The sequence below is a fragment of the Oncorhynchus keta genome, chromosome 6, assembly GCF_023373465.1.
Source record: "Oncorhynchus keta strain PuntledgeMale-10-30-2019 chromosome 6, Oket_V2, whole genome shotgun sequence".
Lineage (NCBI taxonomy): Eukaryota > Metazoa > Chordata > Actinopteri > Salmoniformes > Salmonidae > Oncorhynchus > Oncorhynchus keta.
In genome coordinates this window covers 16,532,296-16,548,840 of record NC_068426.1, presented here as the reverse complement: position 1 = coordinate 16,548,840, position 16,545 = coordinate 16,532,296, and the positions used below count along the sequence as shown (strand labels likewise).

General features: G+C 41.2%; 1 long non-coding RNA gene across 3 annotated transcripts; it reads left to right on the top strand.

The window, feature by feature from the left end:
* Window positions 1-260: 260 nt before the first annotated feature.
* On the top strand, window positions 261-11,328 carry LOC127930731 (uncharacterized). 3 transcript variants are annotated; one of them, XR_008139086.1, is made up of 2 exons: window positions 261-520; window positions 9,963-11,328. It is a non-coding gene; the product is annotated as an uncharacterized LOC127930731 (long non-coding RNA). The 3 variants fall into 3 exon arrangements; XR_008139087.1 differs by lacking the exon at window positions 261-520 and adding an exon at window positions 610-923; XR_008139088.1 differs by lacking the exon at window positions 261-520 and adding an exon at window positions 7,786-8,204.
* Window positions 11,329-16,545: the final 5,217 nt, after the last annotated feature.

Genomic DNA, 16,545 nt, shown 5'->3' with positions numbered 1-16,545 from the left:
TGCGGAACTCATTGCACTACTACAGTTGAGATAAGGATGGAAATATACGAGCCATTAATATAAAACTGATTACAGACGGAGTAGTCTCCCGTGGGCAGATTATGTGTGTAGTTGACCAAATTATTCAAGATTTTACTTCTGGGTTAACCGAGATTACAGACGGAGACGCTTTGGATACCATGGACTGGAAACCAATCAAAATCCCTAATTCCTCCCCACGTTGGACCATCCCGCCAGTCGTTGGTCGCCTAACACCTCTAACAAGGTCACATGACCGTCCCATAACGACCACCTGGTCAGAGGCTGGATTTAAAGTCTATGGTTGCTGTCCAAACACTTAAAGACACACGCTATCCCCTCAAATTAAGTGGACACTTCTGAAGACGTAACATGACGTCTGACGAGTATACACTTGCAGGGCAAGGGGCGAGGGAGGAAGGAATGTTTTTCAAATTGACCACCTTTGGTTGGAAATTCGTCACTCGTTCATCCCGCCATGATTGTTTTTTTTCCGCCACAGGTAACGTGTGGGTGCTTTATATGCGCTTCAGTCAATAATGAGTGCATGTCTACTTATATGAATATACAATTATAAATATACGCCTACTGTATGATAGTTAGCTAATTCATTTTCTAGCTAACGTTAGCCTGCCTAGCTGGAACTAGCTGAAGAAAATGTTTTATTTCTACAATTTCCAAATGATAACCAAACAAAAACATATTCACTTTTAAGAGAGGTGTTTGTGCTGTCGTGCATTAGTAGTACAATTTCTAACTTATTTGCATTCGTCTTTACTTATACTTGTATGTCTTAGCGGATGTACAAAAGCCGCGATTTGAATTAATGGGGAGTTTCAGGCCCCGGAGTGAACATAATTGTACACTCGCAAAGCCAACTAAAAACGGATTCCCCCAAGGCGAGGGTAAGTGGACGAGGGTGTCTTTTAAGTGTTTGGACTGCAGACTATACATTAGCTCACCTGAGCATGTTCTGTTTGGTCAGAGAGGAAAAGGCGAAGCGAGAGGGATAACTGGGCCTAAAATCTGTCTTCTCGCTTAACAATGAGTGCATGTTCAAAAATGGTTAACAAAAAATGTAATTGGTTATTTGCTCGAATACAAGTTTCGGGAATGCTTAGGTTGTTACAACTGTACTGGTATAAGTAGGACATGTGACATCCTGGGAAAAAACGTTATATCAGAGTTGTCTGTTATCACACTCATATCTGCCCTCTCATTGGCTAGAATGCTCCCACCTGGCCTTGGCTCTACCAGACTGCCTTAAATGTATTTATTGTTGGAGCTGCCAATGGAGTATCTCGCCAATATAATGGATAATCTGTGGTTTGGTTATTTCAGAGATAAAGAGGCGAAGCGAGAGGTTCTGCCCAAAATGTGTCCTTGACAATAACCCCACTAAGTGAGGAATTTTTGTATGGAGGGCAATGGGTGTCAAATTTGGTCAACAAAACTTGATTTGATCATTTGCTACCTGATGCTTATTTGACAGAATAGTTGCATCATGGTTAGGTTGTTACGAATGTACTGATATAAATGGACACGTGACATTTTGGCAACCTCATGGTACCTGATGAAATTGCTGTATCATATGATCTTGTTGCCATCTGATGCACATTCAGATGTCATAAATCAGCACCGTAGAGCTCTCCCTGTCCTCTGCCGTGCCTTGACTGTATTACTGCTGATGATATCTGGAAATGTGCCCATCTACTGTTTCTAGCCCCAATTCTGCTCCGGTATGTGCTTCACTGATTTCTGCTGTTGTAAAAGCCTCGGGTTTCTGCACGTTAACACTAGGAGCTTATTACCTAAAATGAATCAATTGAAAGTGTGGGTTCACAACTCAGATCCAGATGTGTTGGTCATTACTGAGACGTGGTTAAGGAAGAGTGTTTTGAATACTGATGTCAACCTTTCTGTTTATAACCTTTTTCGGCAAGACCGATCTTCTAAAGGTGGGAGAGTGGCAATCTTTACCAAGGATCACCTTCAGTGCTCGGTTGTCTCCACCAAGTCTGTCCCCAAACTATTTGATTTGCTGGTTATAAACATTCAACTTTCAAATTGCTCTTTGTTGACTGTTTCTGGGTGTTATTGTCCTCCGTCTGCACCGGCCTGTACCCTACCTGCCCTGCTCTCCTAGCCCCTTACACTAAGTCTGAATTCGTCCTACTAGGTGACCTAAACTGGGACATGCTTAAACAACCTGACCAAGTCCTAAAGCAATGGGACACCCTAAATATTCCTCCGATTATTACCAATCCCACAAGGTATGACTCTAAACTAGAGGTCGACCGATTAAACGGCATGGCCGATTAATTAGGGGCCGATTTCAAGGTTTCATAACAATCGGTCATCTGCATTTTTGGATGCCGATTATGGCCGATTACATTGCACTCCACGAGGAGACTGTGTGGCAGGCTCACCACCTGTTATGAGTGCAGCAAGGAGCCAAGGTAAATTGCTTGCTCGCATTAAACTTATCGTATAAAAACAATCATAACATAATCACTAGTTAACTACACATGGTCGATGATATTACTAGTTTAACTAGCTTGTCCTGCGTTGGAAATAATCAATGCGGAGCCTGTTAATTTATCATCGAATCACAGCCTACTTCTCCAAACGGGTGATGATTTTAACAAGCACATTCGCTAAAAAGCACTGTCGTTGCTCCAATGTACCTAACCATAAACATCAATGCCTTTCTTAAAATCAATACACAAGTATATATTTTTTTAAACCTGCTTATTTAGTTAAAAGAAATTCATGTTAGCAGGCAATATTAATTAGGGAAATTGTGTCACTTCTCTTGCGTTCTGTCCAAGCAGTCAGGATATATGCAGCAGTTTGGGCCGCCTGGCTCGTTACGAACTGTGTGAAGACCATTTCTTCCTAACAAAGACTGTAATTAATTTGCCAGAATTTTAAATAATTATGACATAACATTGAAGGTTGTTTAGACTTACGGATGACACTTGCTCGATAAAATACGAAACAGTTCTGTATTTCACTGAAAGAATAAATGTTTTGTTTTCGAAAGGATTGTTTCCGGATTTGACCATATTAATGACCCTAGGCTCGTATTTGTGTGTTTTATTATATTATAATTAAGTCTATGATTTGATAGAGCAGTCTGACTGAGCGGTGGTAGGCAGCAGCAGGCTCGTAAGCATTCATTCAAACAGCACTTTCCTGCTTTGCCAATGCTGTTTATGACCTCAAGCCTATCAACTCCCGAGATTAGGCTGGCAATACTATAGTGCCTATAAGAACATCCAATAGTCAAAGGTTAATGAAATACAAATGGTATAGAGAGAAATAGTCCTATAATAACTACAACCTAAAGTCTTAACTGGGAATATTGAAGACTCATGTTAAAAGGAATCAACAGCTTTCATATGTTCTGAGCAAGGAACTTAAACGTTAGCTTTTTTTTACATGGCACATATTGCACTTTTACTTTCTTCTCCAACACTGTTTTTGCATTATTGAAACCAAATTGAACATGTTTCATTATTTCTATGAGACTAAATAGATTTATGTATTATATTAAGTTAAAATAAGTGTTCATTCAGTATTGTTGTAATTGTCAATAATATATATATATATATATATATATATATATATATATATATATATATATAAATAAATTGGCTGATTAACCGGTATCAGCTTTTTTTTTGGTCCTCCAATAATGGGTATCGGCGTTGAAAAATCATAATCAGTCGACCTCTACTCTAAACACCCAGAAAAGGTTACTTTCCTCGATGTCATCCTCACAAATAATCCTGATAAGTATCTGTCTGGTGTTTTCTGTAATGACCTTAGTGATCACTGTTTTACAGCTTGTGTTCGTAATGGCTGCTCAGTGAAACAACCTGTCCTGATTTGTCATAGACACTTGGTAAAAATCTTTAATGAGCAAGTCTTCCTTCATGACCTGGCCTCTGTAAATGGGTATAGAATCAGCTTGATCCCCTCTGTCGAAGACACTTGGACCTTCTTTTTTTATATTTTCAGTGTTATTGTACGTTTTGGGCTTGTTAGCCTCGTCAGTGCTTTTCTCTAAAGATGTAATTTAATTATCTCACACACCTCCAACAATCCGACTCAGATGTGCAAGCGTTTTTGCTATTTTACCATAAAATATTTTCCAATGTGTCCATTACCTCTTCAATTGAATGGACTGTAATAAGGTTGAGACAAATTGAGACTAAATGTTGTCAAGTCTCCAAACCTCCCCACCCATCCTCCTGCATACTACTTTGTTGTACACATTGACCACACATTGACATCAAACTCTGTTAAAAGGTAATCCTATCCAATATTGTTCTCACAAACACCGTATGCTTGAAGAGAGCACAAGCACTGTAACGTTAGCCTATCCTTGTCTGAATATAGATCTAACATAGGCTAACTACAGACTGAGTCCAACAAATGATTTTATGCAATTTAGATTTCAATCAAAACTAGTTATCCAAGTCTGTTTTAGTAAATACATTTTTAATAGACTACCTACCTTCACTTTAATACAGTTGTATGTACATGGGATGGGGAATGTTAAGCGGTGGAGGAGTTGCGGATGGGAATGGGATTCAAGAGGACAGTATATATCGAGAGGACACTAGATAGTATTTGGTGCCTGGTGTTCTGGTTTTTATATATTCCATAAGTGATGAATTTGCAACATGTTTTTAAAAAACAAATAAATAATGAGGTTGTCCTCCCATGAGGGGAAGGGGGTGAATGTGGTGGAGGTGTGCCAAATATATATTTTTAATAGACTATTTAAAGCTAGAGTCCTTAGTCCTTAGTTTCTACATCAATGTTTTACTTTTGATGATTTTTAGAAGAATATAACTTATTTTTTAATGAGTTATTTACTTAATTGACATTTTTACAATACAAAACAAACACATAAATTACAAATTACAGATGCACACATACATTAACAACATCACCCCTGCCCAAACCCACCTGCTCAAGATTCTGGTAGTGGTGGCAGCATCAAGCTGTAGGGATGTTTTTCAGCGGCAGGGACTGGGAGATTAGTCAAGATCGAGGGAAAGATAAACGGAGCAAAGTACAGAGAGATCCATGATGAAAGTTTGATCCAGAGTGCTCAGGACCTCAGACTGGGCCAAGGTTCACCTTCCAACAGGACAACGACCCTAAGCACACAACCAAGAAAATACAGAAGTGGCTTCGGGACAAGTCTCTGAATGGAGATGGGAGAATCATCCAGGACAACCATTTTTGCAGCACTCCACCAATCAGGCCTTTATGGTACAGTGGCCAGACAGAAGCCGCTCCTCAGTAAAATTCACATGACAGCCCGCTTGGAGTTTGTCAAAAGGTACCAAAAGACTCTCAGACCATGATAAACAAGATTCTCTGGTCTGATGAAATCAATATTGAACTCTTTGGCCTGAATGCCAAGCATCACGTCTGAAGGAAACCTGGCATGGTGTTGGTAGCGTCATGCTGTGGGGAAGTTTTTCAGCGGCACGGACTGAGAGTCTCGTCGGGATCAAGGGAAAGATGAACGGAGCAAAGTACAGAGAGATCCTTGATTGATGAAAACCTGCTCCAGAGCACTCAGGACCTCAGACTGGGGCCAAGGTTCACCTTCCAACAGGACAACGACCCTAAGCACACAACCAAGGCAATACAGGAGTGGCTTCGGGACAAGTCTCTGAATGTCCTTGAGGTGCCCAGCAGGAGCCCGGACTTGAACCCAATCAAACATTTCTGGAGAGGCCTGAAAATAGCTGTGGCAGTGACACTCCCGACAGAGCTTGAGAGGATCTGCAGAGAAGAATGGGAGAAACTCCCCAAATACAGGTGTGCCAAGCTTGTTGTGTCATACCCAAAAAGACTCAAAGCTGTAATCGCTGCCAAAGGTGCTTCAACAAAGTACTGAGTAAAGGGTCTGAATACTTATGGAAATGTGATATTTCTGGGGGGTTGTGCAAAAAGGTATTGGGTATGGTGGGGGGAAAAAATATTTAATCAATTTTAGAATAAGGCTGTAACGTAACAAAATGTGGAAAAAGTTGAGGGGTCTGAATACTTTCCTAATGTACTGTAGGTTCTCCCACCGCCTTTGTTTTCTGGGTCCTTAGAAAAACTAAATAATGGGGAATGTTCCCGAAGATTCTGGTGATAGCTAAATGCAGCTAGCCATGTGGATGATTGGAGGACTTCCACCAGACTTACTGGTCTTCCAACATGGAACCTGGTGCGGTTGCTAGGTGATTTGTAACACAACTGCATGCCCTCTATAAGTAGCAAGTAAAGGCCCTAAGTGGCGAGTTGATACAATTCCAGGTCTGGAAGGTTAAAACCACCTCTGAGTTAGGAATATGTCAAGTATTCCTTTTCATTCTATGAGTTTTATTTGCCCGTAAAAAGTCTTATGACCAAGTATATATTTTTTTAACAATGTCTTTAGCGGTGTAATTGGTATTACCAATAATAAATATAAAAACTTTAGAAGCCATTCTGAAGGGGTTTATTCTGTTATTGGAAGATTGTTCCATTTAATTACATCTGTTTTCATATTGTTGAGCAATGGGATAATTTTATCTAAGTAGTTTATATTTTTTTGTAGTCCACTTAAAGGATTGATTTAAATCACGAGTTATTTAATAAATAAAAATACAAATAAACCTATTGCCATTGTTTTTTTCCCATGTTAATATTATATCCTGAGATTTGAGTATTCTGAAAATACTTTTAGCAAGGGGGCATTGATTTTGGTCGGGTACAGTGGGGCAAAAAAGTATTTAGTCAGCCACCAATTGTGCAAGTTCGCCCACTTAAAAATATGAGGAGGGGGGGGTGCACCAATCCCGTAGAGGTTAAAAGCACCTGCTGTTACTACAGTAGATGGCAGCATAGGCCTCTCCAACCCAGCTACTCCTGCAGGAAAACTAAATCTGCTGACAATCTCTTTAAGTGTTCAACTACACTGCTCAAAAAAATAAAGGGAACACTTAAACAACACAATGTAACTCCAAGTCAATCACACTTCTGTGAAATCATACTGTCCACTTAGGAATAAACACTGATTGACAATAAATGTCACATGCTGTTGTGCAAATGGAATAGACACCTGTCAAGACAACCCAAAATATTTCAATGAATATTAAAAAAATACCTACATTGACTATTTTCATTCAGCTGTATTTTGTACCTGAGCGGGCTCAAACAGGGCTGGGCATCTTTATTTGAAGACAATTGTCAGGAGAAAGAAAACTCGAATGATTTTAGCTAGCTAGCAAAACAATGCAAACATCAAAATCCAAGCTGACTTGGAAGAGCTATCTTAATAGCAGCACAGTTATTTCACTTAGCTAGTTTGGCTGTTAGATATTGACTAGATAACTACTGCACAAGGTCAATGTTTGCAGTGCTGCCTTCAGTATGTTGTGAATATGTGAACAACAACAAGGTTCCTGCAAGGTCAGGTGTAGTTAGATAGCTACGTGTAGTTAGCAAGCGCGCTACCTATTGTTCCTACCGGTCTCTTCCTGGGTAGCTTGCCTAGCAGGCAAACATTAAGTTTGCAGGGGCACATGTGTTCAGTTCTACTGTAATGTTTGCTGACGAGGCATTTTTTTGTAAGCTAGGTAGCTAATATGTTACATAGCTATTTCGGTTAATATAAAACTTACACAAAAAAGGCAAACGTTAAACAGCGCTGAGGCGAGTAAATGCACTGCAAACTTACTAACTAGTAGCATGCTCATCACTAGTTAACTATACAGACATCATGGAAGTTAGCTAGTGGTGGGCATGCTACTAACTAGTTAACTATACAGACATCACGGCCATTAACTAGCTATCTTATCAACGTGCAAATATATCAAGTACCCTGGCAATATAAGTAGCTAGCTTGTCATACTTGAATAACATTATTTAATGTTTATTAATCCAACTTTACACAGGCTACTGTTTGGCAGTAGCCCACAAGCCAACCGTGAGCTTCTCTTGTGAAGCCCAGACATAAGAGAAAGAACAATGGCCAAACCTGGTCTTTGCTCCCCCTGCCCAACCCCCCTCCACGCCACTCCGCCAACCGCCAGGATGCCCGGCATCAAAACATTCCAGGCATTCCCGTGATTGGCAGATAGCAGGTTGATTGGCATGTCGGACCCCGCGAACACTGGGTACTGGTAAGTACAACACAACCATCTACTAGCCTAACACATAACACACAGCTGTCTGTGCGGGTCGCTACAGTACTTCTATGTACTTTGAGGCAATATTTAAGAAACTTGGAGTGTAGGACCACCTAGAGACTGAAGTGAGATGAGTGGAGGCCCCACACTCACCTCAGAGAAATGTCTGATACCCTCCCAGTCACCCTATCCCCCGGATAGAGCCCCTCTCCACTCTCACCAATAACCACCATTGAATCTTAGCTATAGTAACAAACAAGAAATATTGACTTGACATCTCCTCCCTATCTATACAGATCTATTGTTCATTTTACAGCAGGTTTGCAAGTCGCAAAAATAAATACAATTACATTGTAGTACAGCTAAATGTACCTTGTCTCTCCTAAACTAAACCCATCCCTCTCCACCTCCACCTCCCCATCCATGTTTTCCCCGTTTAGAATAATCATAAGAATATAACTTATAAATGCCTCATGAGCTTAGTTCAGCTGTCCTACCCCATCAGAACCCGAAATATTAGCTTGTTTATATAATGTAATGTAAACCAACACTGTATATAGCCTCATACCGTGGTTAAAACTATAATGTGATATCATGAATGGTCAGTCCTTGCAACCATACCTCTGCCGATGAATTTAAGACTGGTTACATTTCTCCAGCCCCATCCATCAGCTTTAAAAAAAAAACTTTAAAAAAAACTGAGGCAATGAATACGCTTTGTTATTGTTTCAATTACGGATAGTTTATTTACAGTAACCAAATAACATGACCCCCACCCATCGCCACAAACATAATATAGATAAATAAAATAAAAATACTGAGCATGAAACATGATAGTAATTTCTGAAGAATAAAACCATAAATGAATGTCTTAACCGTTGTGCTCCAGCCTCCCAACCAATGCCTTCAGTCAATGGTTCGACGTTCAGGGTATTTTTAAGAGGATGCAAGGTCACTGCTTCTATTTTTATGACACAAAACCCATCCGTTCATTAATTTTTTTAAATGTCACTGGGAGGAGGCAAAGATAAACGCGGTCACGACAGTGCGCAAAAAGCATAGACAATGTATCTATTTTAAATGTAAAGTATTGTAATGACCTGACTATGCGGGTCGCTACAGTATATTAGAAGTCCATTTTAAATCCATTCAAATAAACAGCGGTCTCCTCGTAAGCTTTGTGTCATGCAATTGCTCTCATTATATGGGCGACTTAATCCTACCGAGAACACGCGAAGAGCGCACTCACAGGCGTGACAGAAATCCGCGCGCCCGTGTGTTTATATGTACACCTTAACGTCTACTACCGTCACCGTGTATCCTAGAAACCTGTCCTCGGACTGGCCAACGGTCTTCATTCACCAAACCTTTTGAATTATGTCGACGATTGCACATTCAAATGTAATTGGGATATACATTGGGCATTGCGCGACTGGACATAAACCATTCGTTCACGTGAAACCCGCAGTCAACAGCTTGATGACACCATTGTAATATTCACCAGGATGAATCACCAAATAATCTGGAGGAACTTTTTTACTCCAAGACGTGATGGTTTTTCCAAAATTGTATTCAACTCCAGCGAGGAGCACATCTGGACAACAACTGTCGCGCAAATAGAACGTCAAGACCCAACGCTACCAAGTTTATCGACATACGTTGGACTTTTTGTACATTTGTTCTTATTTTTGCTTGTCATGTTGATCGTAATGCTTTACCGAATGAAACACAAAATTGCTCCTTTGACCACAGATATGGAGAATGCAGGTCATATGGAAATGTTTCCAGATGTTGAACTGGCCGCCGTGTAGCTGTTTCGGATGACCGGAGCCCACTCGGACGCATCGTCTTGCCTCTCTCATCACCTTTGTGCTGATCAAACTATAGTATAAATTACTAGTCTAATAAATTGTTTTGTGATTTATATGCTATAAATATTTACACCTGTTGTTTTACCCATTTCTTTTGTGGCAGATCATTTTTATTATGCTTGACTGAAAACGTTCTAACAATGTTTAGAAAATATAAACATAAGGAAAACGTGATCTTATTTTCTGTGGACCTGTCTTATAAACTGGGTTTCTTTTTTGATAAACAGATAGTGGTATTGTACAGTTTATCTCACCTTACTCAGTAGTAGAAGGCAACATGGCAAGTGCTAACAAAACAGAGTTGTCAACAAATTCTGGATCATTGAAGGAGTGGAACATGTTGATGTCGGAAAATAGTGCCATGCTTGTCGTGTTGATATCAGTTGTGATTCTTTTGACATGTAATATCTCCACATTTAACACCTGCATATTGTTTCTGTAACATTGGTATTACAGAGCCATTATTTCACCCAATGAATCAGATCAGAGAGCATTTATTTGCTTATTTCTTGTGTAGCTTTCCCTACAGGGTTAACTTGCTACGATGTTTTGCATACAGGGATTAGACACATCTTTTTCAAGTACACTTTCTTTTATCATGTTTTAATGAAATGCTTAATTAAAGCTCCCGCAGGAAATTAACATTAAAATATTCCTGTATTATTCTAAGATCTGGTGCCTGAGCTGTGGTGGCGGGAAGATAATGGACAAGCCTCACTACTCTCCAGTACATGAAAGCTAATTGAGGCAGAGAGTGAGTTGCCCTCTTGTGGTGAGAGCCCCCCTCCAACCTCACCTGTAGCATCTTTTGCATAACAGGAGCCACAGCAGTGAAGGGTCAGTCACCTGACATGACAGCTTGACTAACATGACCACTAAGGGGCAGACTCCAGGCAGGCTAGAACACCGTTGGAGATCTGCCCAACCAGTCTGAGGCGTTGGCTCATCTATGTTAGCATAACAGGATGAATGTAACATGGACCATATTTATACAATTCAGACTCTTTTTTTTTAACGCAATGTGTCTGCTTTCTGGATTGTACTGTTGGTATCTGTGTAATATAATGCATTATTCTGCATCCGTATCAATGTCTTTGTGTGTCCTATGTATCTTTCTATGACCACCATTGGCACTTTTATCTCTCATGTTGTGTCATTGCATTGTAAGGACTTTCCTGCTTTTGGTGCACACCTCTCAATTCACTCATGTGACTGATGCTACTACTTTGATTAAATGATCAGCAGGACTGTACATGTCTTCCTTGATTTTAGGCATTTTGAAATCAGTGTTTTACCTGACACACCTGATGCTCAGGACCCATGTAGTACCACAGCCTCCCAGTCGGACTCACTGTGTCTGTTCTGCAGGGATGGAGGAACAGTCCACCTCTCCCCCTCTATTGACTCAGATGGCTTTAATTGCTGCTCCATTTCCCCTTTCATCTCCCCATAATTGCTTGCTCTCTGGCCCTAGAGAGATGCTTACGTCATCACCTTGTGCCAGAGCAGGTAGCAAGGTCTAGTGAGCAAATCTGAGGACTGTTAGGACATGACACCAAGTTCCCAGATTAATAGAGGGGAATGAAACCCCTGAGCATTCCAGGAGCCTAAATTCATTCAAGTAATTTGGTCATATTCAGTCAAATAAGTGATGGCTGCTGCCAGGTATTCTCAGGGGGACCTGCCTTGACAGTTGTTGCTGTGAAAGGCTTGGGCATATACAGTGCATTCGGGAAGTATTCAGACCGACTGACTTTTTCCACATTTTGTTACATTACAGCCTCATTCTAAAATGTATGAAATTAAAAAGAATCTTCATCAATCTACACACAATAACCCATAACGACAAAGTGAAAACAGGTATCCAGACCCTTTGCTATGAGACTTCGAAATTGAGCTCAGGTGCATCCTATTTCCATTCATCATCCTTGAGATGTTTCTACAACTTGATTGGAGTCCACCTGTGGTAAATACATTTGGTTGTACATGATTTGGAAAGGCACACACCTGTCTATGTAAGGTCCCACAGTTGACAGTGCATGTCAGAGCAAAAGCCAAGCCATGAGGTCAAAGGAATTGTCCGTAGAGCTCCAAGACAGGATTGTGTTGAGGCTCAGATCTTGGGAAGGGTACCGAAAAATGTATGCAGCATTGAAGTGTGTGGCCTCAACACAGTGGCCTCCATCATTCTTACATTTACATTTAAGTCATTTAGCAGACGCTCTTATCCAGAGCGACTTACAAATGGAAGAAGTTTGGAACCACCCATTCTCGTTTTAGAGCTGGCCGCCCGGTCAAACTGAGCAATCGGGGGAGAAGTGCCTTGGTCAGGGAGGTGACCAAGAACCTGATAGTCACTCTGACAGAGCTCCAGAGTTCCTCTGTGAAGATGGGAGAACTTTCCAGAAGGACAACCATCTCTGCAGCGCTCAACCAATCAGGCCTTTATGGTAGAGTAGCTAGACTGAAGCCACTCCTGAGTAAAAGGCACATGACAGCTCACTTAGAGTTTGCCAAAAGTCACCTAAAGGACTCTCAGACCATGAGAAACATGATTCTCTGGTCTAATGAAACAAAGATTGAACCATCACCATCAAGGTGGTGTCAGCATCATGCTGTGGGGATGTTTTTCAGTGGCAGGGACTCGGACACTAGTTAGGTTCGAGATGAATGGAGTAAAGTATAGGGAGATCCTTGATGAAAACCTGCTCCAGAGCACTCAGGACCTCAGACTGGGGTGAAGGTTCACCTCCCAATAGGACAATGACCCTAAGCAATCAGTCATGCCAATGCCAGAGTGGCTTCGGGACAAGTCCTTGAATGGCCCAGCCAGAGCCCAGACTTGAACCCGGTCGAACATGTCTGAAGAGACCTGAAAATAGCTGTGCAGCGACGCTCCCCATCCAACCTGACAGAGCTTGAGAGGATCTGCAGAAAAGAATGGGAGAAATTCCCCAAATACAGGTGTGCAAAGCTTGTAGCGTCATACCCAAGAAGACTCAAGGCTGTTATCGCTGCCAAATGTGCTTCATCAAAGCACTGAGTGAAGGGTCTGAATAATTATGTGATATACTTATGTGCAAGTATTTCTGAAAAAATGTTTTTTTGCTTTGTCATTATGTGCTATTGTGTGTAGATTGATGAGGGGGGGAAACAATTTAATCAATTTTAGACTAAGGCTGTAATGTAACAAAATAGGAAAAAGTGAAGTGATTTGAATACTTTCCGAATGCACCGTGCATAGCACCAGGTTTTAGGTTAGTGCAGCAACGCTTTTTAGTCCACACAGATTTCGCCTGCTCTTTAGGCTACACCACTCATTATATTTCAGTGGGGCCTCCAGAGGCTAATATGGAGTGTGGTTATGAGCCTTCACACCAGGGGGCACTAGAACAGCTTATCTGACAGGCTCTGGCAATAATAATCACCGTCTTCGAAGATTCACCAAGACTCAAAAGATAGCCTATAATCACTCATAGATTACATCCTGGTTTAAAAGGTCAACTCATTAGCCCACACTACCTAATTGCTGACAAGTGATCACAGAATAAAAGGGCCAAAATACTTAACCCTAATTTGATCCAGAGGCGACGTACTGCTATGGCTGACTCTGTAAAACAACACATTTCACTGCACCTATCCGGTGTCTGTGACAATATATATTTTTTCTTATTATTTATGTTGTACCTAATATTATCTTGGAGCAGTTTATTAAGGGATTCAACGGATCATGTTTGTCCTTTTGTCCTTCTGACCGTAAGGAAGGAAGAAAGGAAGAAAAAGGCGAGTGCAGTTTTTAGATTGTCCACAAGGTGGAACTTCAGTCTCACAGTTAGCACATCGCAAGTGATGCTTGGCCCTTGTGATCATATGCTGTATCTAACTACTAGAACTCTTGTCTGTGGTAAAAATCAAGCATTTCTATTGGGCTACAGCTATTGATCCTCATATGATGGATAATTTTGCTTTAGATATGTCAAGATAAAACGGATAGTGGTAAATGTCTCTCCTTTGGTGTTTCTGGGATTGAGAGCACTGGTTGAGAGAGATAATGTCCCTAAACAATGGGTGCCCTTCTCTTTTGACCCTCTGTTACAAAGAGCCTTGAGCTTCTTCTAGAGAGTTTATTTGTCAATCTTTGATCTTCTCCTTCATGTGAAACCATTTTATTGTGTAGAGGTCAGAGGCAAGGCGTGGCTGGGTGGAGTCCTGAGTCCTTGCCTGTTTGATCTGTGAGGTCAGTTTGAACTCACCTGTGATGTTTTTTTGTCCAGTGTCCACTTTTTGTGTTTCATTTCATGTCAAACAGAGAGTCCTCACTGATACTTTGAGGGCACAGGTATTGATCAAAGAGGAATGACAAAGTGAGTATCCACTATCCACACAATATAGATTGTTTTGCGGCAAAGCCTTCATGCTCCGCCAGTTAATTTTTGTTCCACTCAGTAGGAATACCCTTTCTCCTTTCCGCTAAGCTAGTTGTCGCCTGCTGGGTGAGTGAGGGTTGCATTTGTTGTGTAATCCCTGAACTGGGTCATCTAATGACTATACACTTTTTAAATCACAGATCCTATTTTCATCATAAAAATAGTTATTTGAATCCATTTGAAGTTTAGAGTGAATATGACACAGATTATATACCATAATACAGCTGATAACGGCAGCATAACAACATCTCCCCAAAATGTTTCCATGGAAACTTGAGATTAGGGAGGCACGTGGGCGCATGCTGACAATAGGGTGCCAGCCCTGTGCCACCATAATAACATGGTACTGTTTTGTCTGGCATCTCAAGTGGAGGAGAGGCTGTGTTGTGTTGGCTCCAGCTGCCTTCTGCACACAAAATCCCACAGTTTTAGATGTTATTTCATTCCTCCAATATTTGTGAACTAACATGATCCAGGTTAGCCTGAAATCCAGACCTGTTTTGTCTTAGCATACACTCCTTGTACTCTGTGTCATACAGTATGTTTGGCATCAATCAATGAATATTTTATAAATCCATTTTTACATCAGCAGTTGTCACAAAGTGCATGACAAGTAGTGGAAAAGAGTGGAATGTTGTCACAAACAAACGGGTACCCAGGCAAGATCCAGGTTTCTTTTGATTAGTATTTCTAGTAGTGTCATGGTCAACTACCACTGCCCCTTTGTCTGACCCACGGAATAAGATATGCTTTCATATTCCCTTTCTGTGTTTTTAGGATATTAGGAGAGTGTTCATATTTGACATCAAGGCAGCATAATAAAACACATTTTTATGGTCACTGAATAGGTACATTGAAATGTGTTGTTTTACAGGGTCAGCCATAGTTGTGCGGTGCACCTGGCCCAAATCAGGGTTAAGTGTATGATCCTCTTAAGGTCTGTCAGGTTCAATGGGGGGCGTCGCTGCACAGCTATTTTAAGGTCTCTCCAGAGATGTTTGATCGGATTCAAGTCTGGGCTCTGGCTGGGCCACTCAAGGACATTCAGAGACTTGTCACGAAGCCACTCCTGCGTTGTATTTGCTGTGTGCTTAGGGTCGTTGTCCTGTTGGAAGGTGAACCTTGGCCCCAGTCTGAGGTCCTGAGTGTTCTGGAGCAGGTTTTCATCAATCAAGGATCTCTCTGTACTTTGCTCCGTTCATCTTTCCCTTGATCCTGACGAGACTCTCAGTCTGTGCCTCTGAAAAACTTCCCCACAGCATGACGCTACCAACACCATGCCAGGTTTCCTTCAGACGTGATGCTTGGCATTCAGGCCAAAGAGTTCAATATTGATTTCATCAGACCAGAGAATCTTGTTTCTTATGGTCTGAGAGTCTTTTGGTGCCTTTTGGCAAACTCCAAGCGGGCTGTCATGTGAATTTTACTGAGGAGCAGCTTTTGTCTGGCCACTGTACCATAAAGGCCTGATTGGTGGAGTGCTGCAAAAATGGTTGTCCTTCTGGAAGATTCTCCCATCTCTACAGAGAAACTCTGGAGCTCTGTCAGAGTGACCATCGGGTCTTGGTCACCTCCCTGACCATGGCTCTTCTCCCCCGATTGATCAGTTTGGCCGGGCGGCCAGCTCTAGGAAGAGTCTTTGGTGTTCCAAACTTCTTCCATTTAAGAATTATGGAGGCCACTGTGTTCTTGGGGACCATTCAATGCTGCAGAAAGGTTTTGGTACCCTTTCCCAGATCTGTGCCTCGACAGAATCCTGTCTCGGAGCTCTACAGATAATTCTTTCGACCTATTGGCTTGGTTTTTACTCTGACATGCACTGTCAACTGTGGGGCCTTATATAGACAGGTGTGTGCCTTTCTAAATCATGTCCAATCAATTGAATTTACCAGAGGTGGACTCCAATCAAGTTGTCGAAACGTCTCAATGATAACCAATGAAAACAGGATGCACCTGAGCTCAATTTGTAGTCTGATAGCAAAGGGTCTGAATACTTATGTAAGTAAGGTGTTTCTGTTTTTTATTTTAATACATTTG